Raw genomic sequence first — 7,492 nt, 5'->3', positions numbered from 1 at the left:
AACAGCCTGGAAGTTAAGAGGTTTTATTACCTCACTAAATTCAGGGGAAAATCCCTACCTGGGGAAACAACCTTTCTCAGAGAGGTGACCTTGGTTAAAACACATAGTGCTAAGAAGGTGACCAAACATATTAAGAACAGTATGCCATATATGCCAGGTCCCTTGAAACAGCAAGGATGGACCGGCTCCTGGCAGTACCCAATGCAAGAGAGCTGAAGACCACACTTTGAGAAATACTGGAGGAGGCGATCTCAAAGGTCAATCCGCACTTCCGATTCCTTGAGTCATTTATTTACATTAAAAGTATTTTCCTGAATCCTTGTCAGGACTATGAGCAAAGCAATTTTTTTTAATGACTCACATAGTTGTAGACAAGAAAATCGTCATGAAATCTGCTCTGGATTTTTTACGCTTTCAAATTTGCAAAAACATCTTTGATGTTTAAATAACCATTCAGTATCTCGGATGCTATAACTAATCATTTAAAAGTGATCCTGTTATGCCAAGAAGCATTTGAGGCTTTTGAAAAATATATGCAGAGAGGAGAAATGTGTTATACTTACATGTTATGCTTACTGCTGAAGGTTCATCTAAAGAAAGAGCAATATAGTTTTGAGACTTCCACTTAGATAATTTAAACTACTGTGTTATAACCTAGTCTACAATTAAATCATCTAGAAATTTTAATCAACTGCTTATAATTAAGTCCCAAACCAGATTAATGAAACGCGAATTTGTAGAGATGGGGAGGGGAGGAGGTGTATATATTCTTATTTTAACATATTTTTTATTGATTTCAGAGAGGAAGGAGAGGGAGAGGGAGATAGAAACATCAATGATGATGATGTTTATATCTCCTGCACACCCCCTACTGGGGACTGAGCCCACAAACCCAGGCATGTGCCCTTGACCAGAATCGAACTCAGGGGCCCTTCAGTCCACAGGCCAATGCTCTATCCACTGAGCCAAATCAGCTAGGGCTATATTCTTTAAAAGCTATACAGGTAATTCTGTTGTCCCATTAAATCTAAGAATAACAATATAAAATATATATATTAAATATATAATTTCTAGTTTATTATGTCTTTTCTTTATTTTGCATATGATTAAGAAAATTTATTTGGTTTCTGATCTCATTTGAATGGGAGAGGGACAGCATTAATTACATTGACAAATATTTACAAATGTGATTCTGACCTCATGAAACTTACTAATTAACAGAAGTAAATATTTATGGCCTCCAAGACAAGAAGGTATTAGCTACAAATCTCTGGCTTCCAATCACTGACTATGGTTGAAAGTTGGTGGCCTGGGTTCCTTTTAGACATGTGACTACATCTGATTACAAGAAAAATAGTGGTAACTGGGTCATAGTCATTGGATCAGAATTTGTTGATTTTCCATAGGCGATCATTAAAAGAATGAAGAAATATACCGATTGAGTTAAAATTCTACAAATACTCATTAATCATATAGTATGTAAAAACTATAGTATATTAGTTAGAATGATTTTCACTATACACAACAAAATCCCATGATAACAATATGGTGGCTTATTATCACACAAACTAAAAAACAAGATGTTTGATGACTTCTAAGTAATTCAATAATTTCATGAAAAAACTGTTGTTTTTTTCTGACCTCCTGTGTTGTCTTAGTGTCTGGTTCTCCTTGTAGTTGCAAGAGAAAGTTGGTTTCTTGCAAGCATGTCAAACTTGTGGCCCACGGGCCACATGCCTCATTTATTTGGCCCTTGTTAGCCTTTGAGTTTGACATGCTTGTCCTACAGAATGGGTTTTGAGCCAGCAGGAGCCAATGAGAAAAATCTTTTACATCAAGCACAGATTGAAAGTCTTTAGTCTGATTGAGCCAACTGAGGTCACCTGTCTACCTCTAAGTCATCAGGAAACGCGAGGAGAGAGCCATTTGTGGGTGAACCAGGACCTATCGCTGAGCTAGGAATGAACTCGTTTTTCCTTCCCATGATAGGAAGTGGTGAGTAGCTGAACAAAATTAAGATTCTGGTAGAAAAAGTAGAGGAAATGAAAGCTGGCTAGTTTACCCAAAGTTTTCAGAATGATAAATGATGTGGGTTTAAGTGAAAGATATTTTTATCTGCCTTTAAGAGAAATAAAACTAATTATGTATAAGTATTATCAAAGGAGTATTATAAACTAATTAAAAATTACTCATATAGAGAAAGTTTCGATTTACACCAAGACAAGATATTTAAAGTCATTTAATGCACAAAAGGAAGTGATACAGGCCTAACTTCTGGAGGTCATCATGCCTTGTTAAGAGTAAGTCTGAATTTTTCTTCCTAGTTTAACAAAGAAACCTTTACTCCAAATTGTTTGAGGTGGTCTTTTGCAGTAAGAAGTGAGCACCTCTCTTCTTTCTTAAAATGCCTTTCCCAATTCCAAGACTTTTATAGCTTGGAACAAATTTGAAGATTAATTTGAATATACCATACTTTTAAATTTAGTGTAATGATAAAGACATCACATGCTAGAGGTAGGCAGCCTTTATTTAAATGCTGTCCTGCCTCCACACATCCCCTTTATTATTTGTGGATCTTGAATGTGTTAATCAGCCATACTAGGCCTGTTTCTTTATTTGCGTACAGGGTGGAGTTAAAAATAGGATTTACTTCAGAGGATTGTTTAAAAATATTAGAACTAGAATTGTGCCTGTTATTTGGTAAGGGATCAACATGTATGAGCTAACATTATTAATTTCCTAAGTAATCTATATAATTTTATTATTAAAATGATCATAAAGTTGTACTAATATAGTCAGCACTTATTAATTTCTTAACATGTACTAGGAACTATATAATTATGTCAGTCATATGAACTGCACATTATCTTCTTATACCAACTGCATGAAGCAAATATTAGTATCACAATATCACAAACTGAAGTTTAGAGAGCTCCTTTAGTTCCTACGGCCAGTGGATGGGTGAGCCAAGATTCTAGCTATGGTTGCCACACGGTTAGTTTTTACCAGTTTCAAACACCTGGTGAGTAGTCCCTGCCGAATTGTGGAATTTCTGTTAAATAATTCACGTGGAAATGTTCCCCAGACTGTTAGTGGTGCATATTCTTCCCTTGGGAGTTTTATTTTTCTCCAAAATATTTAAACCACCTTTAATTGAAATAATAGGAAGTAAAAATGTAGGTCAAAGGCTGCAAACTTGGCAATACAGGCCAAATCCGGCCCTGGGATGTGCATGTTTGGCTTCTATTGTGTTTATATTTTTCTGAATTAATTGCCAACATTTAAAGATTTCATGTAACAATAAAAATTTCTGGCTTCTATTCAAGATCTGAAAGTTCTGGCCACTCGGTTCCATGTGCTCATTTAAAAACCATTGAAGTGGTTAAAGCTTAAATAGGGGCTGCCTCCTCCAGTATTTCTCAAAGTGTGGTCTTCAGCTCTCATGCATTGGGTACCTATTAAAACTATTAAAGCTTAAATAGGGGCTGCCACATTTGAGACTGGATGTAGTCTGGTTTGACCATTCCCACTTGGCCACTCACTCATTTTAGTTATTAAACTCTTCCTGGAGGCATTTTAATTGGTGATTTTGCTGTAGGTGGTCAAAATGATTTTTCAGTATGGCTTATTTTTCTTAGAGAAAAATAATTGCATTATATTGTTGTCAGCAAAAGTCTATTCCCCCACTTTGATATATTAGAGCTGATGTGCCATTCAGAAATTTGGGACTCAGAAAAGATCTTCAAAAGGGGACACTTGTCATGCCCCCTGCATGCCTAGTGTAGAACTTTCTGATTCTGGATTGATCAGAGATAAACGATGAACCCTGGCTTGGCTGTCAGTTGGTTGGAGCATCTTCCCGCACAAAAAAAGGTTGCCGGTTTGATTCCTGGTCAGGGCACATTCCTAGGTTGCATGCTCCATCCTTGGTCAGGGCAACTGATCGATACTTCTCTCTCACATCAATGTTTGTCTTTCTCTTTTCCTTCCTCTCTCTCTAAAATCAATAAAAAATATTCTTGGGTGAGGATGAAAAAAGCCACAAAACAACAACAACACAGGATAAACAGTGAGCTTTAGAAGCAGGTCCCTAAAACAGCACATTTCATTGAGGTCAGATCAGGTTTTCAAGCCATTAGGTACTTGACTCAGCTAGTATTTAAGGTCTTATCACATGAATCATTCATAGAGAGAAGGAAAGAGCCTGCGGAATGTCTTCCTCTGGGGCAGGCATATGGATGAGATGTGGTATTGGCGGGTGTCCAAAACTCAGATTTCCAGAGAGCTTGGCAGGAATATGGAGAGAGGGATTAAGAAGTAGGAGGTTCTTTTAAAGCTTAAAGCATCTGTGCCAATGGGACAAAAACACCATTACTTTTATATTTTCAGTCCCTACACTGAGCGAGTTCTGTGGTTGTTTATTCTAGAAACATAGGTGTGCCTTCTTTTAGGGAAATTTAAAATGCAAAAATCCACCTTTTACCAAGAGAGATTGTGGATTTATGTCACAGAATGCTGTTCTTGACTGAATGATTTTTTTTCTACTGACTTTTTTTTTGTTTTGTAAAACCTTTCAGCTTCCCTGGGACACTTAGGTCATAGGTGTAGTTATAAAAATTATAAGCAGATGAAAAAATGAGGGCTCAGAGAAGTTGCCAGGTCTTCAAAGTCTTCCTGGGTTGAACTGATTGGAGAGTGCAAACCAAGCACTGCTGTTTTCTCCTTCAGTTCTCCTTGCTGCCAGGGCACCATGTTCCCACAAAGTAGCTTCACCAACACTGAGGATTTGTAGTTAAGAATCTGAATGAATGCTCACAGGAAACTCAGTAAGTATCCTTCTATGTAGTAAAGATTTTTTTACTTGAAAGCAAAGGAAGAAGATACTTGAGAAATATTAGTTGTCACATTTTGGCATTTTTATTCTTGGAATCGTTGGGAAGTCATTTAAATGAATAGCAGATGTGGAGAGGAAAATGACAATAAAGCTTCTGTAAATGGAAAAATCCACAATATCTTTCAAACATTTTCCAGAAGACTGAACTTTTGTACACTCTTTGTTGTTTTTAAATGTGTTCATTTGTTTGGGTACTTATTTGTAATGAGACAAGTGATATTCATGCCAGTGTATGAGTGTCCTTCTGAGTCCAGGCAAATAAAGCAAAAGAGAAATTTCACATGAAATAGTCTCGCAGTTTCTATCTGCTACTGAAGCATCTCCTATAAAAAACAACTCTGAAAAAATACCGTTAATCATTGTACACTTTTATAATATAACCTACTCAATTACTTCAAAAGTTTGAGGAGAAACAGATGTATGTAAACCCTTCATCAAATCATTGTTTAACATAAAACAAAAGCTGCTTGAATTGTTTATTCTTAAATTTAAAAAAATTGTTTCTTTATTAAAATTTATCTTTACTGTTGAAAGTATTATAGGTGCCCCCCCTTTATTTACTCATTGATCCACTTCACCTTGCACCTGCCCCTCCCAGGCCTTCACCACACTATTGTCTGTGTCCAGAAGCTATGCATCTATGCATGTAAATTCCCGTTAATCTCTCCTCCTCACAACCCCTCCCGCTTCTCCTCTGAGATCTGTCAGTCTGTTCCATGCTTCTATGTCTCTGGATCTATTTTGTTCATCAGTTTATTTTGTTCATTAGATTCCACGTATGAGTGAGATCATGTGATACTTGTCTTTCTCTGATAGGTTTATTTCACTTAGCATAATACTCTCCAGGTCCGCCCAGGCTGTCTCAAAGGGTAAGAGATCCTTTAAAAAAATGTTTTTAAAAATTATTTTTAGAAACTTATTTGGGAAAGGGAGCAGGGTTATGACTATGAGTTCTTTCAGATATGACCACCTAATAGCGATCACTCTTACTCTTGGGGAGTAGGAAGTAAAGGAGAAGAAAGCAGGAGCTTGAATAAATAAATCTCTGTGTCCCACCAGGAGCAATCAATGCCATGGCCATATTTCAATCGCTGCAATATATTTGCTAAAGATCCAAAGATCCAACCATGGACAGTGGACACGTTGATATATTTAAATTTTGTTTTTTAATTCATGGAGATAAACAGGCAGCACCTTGACGCAAGGACGGGAGCTCCCTGGCAAAGCCAGCGGCCTGCCAGGGAAGGGTTTGCATTTTACTTATTCGTCAGGCCGAAAGTGAAAAGACTTACAATAAAGAAATCAGGTAGAGTAAGTGTAAATAACTAATTTCATCAGCAGTGATACATATGGAATATCTTAAAATTTAAGCCAAGAAAAGTATTGTAAATAAATTTTAATTTATTGCTAAATAAAAGTATTTAGCCTCCAGATCAGCATAGATAGTTTATTAGATAGGCTTTATGCAAGTGTAATTTCATAAACTGTGCACTTTGGAATATACTTTTAATCTTTATTAATGAAAGTATTACATATGTTCCCTTTTTTCTCCCACTGACCCCTTCTAGCCCTCCCCTGCCCTCTGCCCCAGGCCTTCACCACCCTGTTATCTGTGTCCATGGGTTATGCATATGTGCATTCAAGTTCTTTGGTTGATCTCTTCCACCCCCCACCTCCCCTTCCCCCACCCCCACCCACCCCTGCCTTCTTATTTGTTTTATGTGGCATCAATGGCCTCAATTTTCTAGCCATGCTATATCCACACCCGTTGGTTGTACCCTCCACACTGCCTCTGTGATTAGCCATGTAATTTCTTTGTAGATTGGTAGCAAACTTGCGGCAAGTCTTGGGAAAGCACTTACAGATTTGTACTTTCTCCTTTTTCTCAGCTCTCACCACTAGAATATGCTCAGGCTAGCTTGTTGAATTATAAAGACAAATGGCCTACTCACTGCTGTGATGATTGCCACCTAAGTGGGTAAGCCTAACCAAGACCAGCCCAGAAAGCTTAGCCTGATCTGCTGACCTCAAGGCTTATAGTAATGTGTATTATTTTAAATCACCAAGTTTTGGGGTTGTTTTATCATGCAGCATTATTATGCAGCAGATAGAAATACTTTATTTGTATCTATGGGTTGGGTCTAAGCAGAAAGATATTTACAATAAAAGCGTCCAAAATAGATGTAAATAGCTTTGTTCATTGCAATTGATACATAAATATTTTTTAAGTTTCAATCTTGAAAATATGCAATTAGATGGCATCTGAATTCTAGTTATTATTAAAAATATCTACACTAATAAAAGACAAAGATGCTAATTGGCAGTACCTTCGCTACACCCAAGCCATGCCCACCAGCCAATCAGAGTGACTATATGCAAATTAACTCAAACAGGATGGCAGCTGGCAGCCACAGAGCTGGAGCAAGCAGGAGGCTTGATTACCCTGGTGATAGAGGAAGCCAAGCTTCTCACCTGCTCTAAGCGGTCCTGGGCCCCACTCAAGGCTACAAAGTTTCAATTATAGAAGATAAATAAACCCCAGGGAAAAAAAAGGAGAGGCTGGGAGCTTGGTTCACTGGGGGGGTGTGTGGTCAGCCT

The sequence above is a fragment of the Myotis davidii genome, unplaced genomic scaffold, assembly GCF_000327345.1.
Source record: "Myotis davidii unplaced genomic scaffold, ASM32734v1 scaffold433, whole genome shotgun sequence".
NCBI lineage: Eukaryota > Metazoa > Chordata > Mammalia > Chiroptera > Vespertilionidae > Myotis > Myotis davidii.
The sequence above is the reverse complement of the archived record's forward strand: the minus strand, read 5'-3'. Positions refer to the sequence as shown.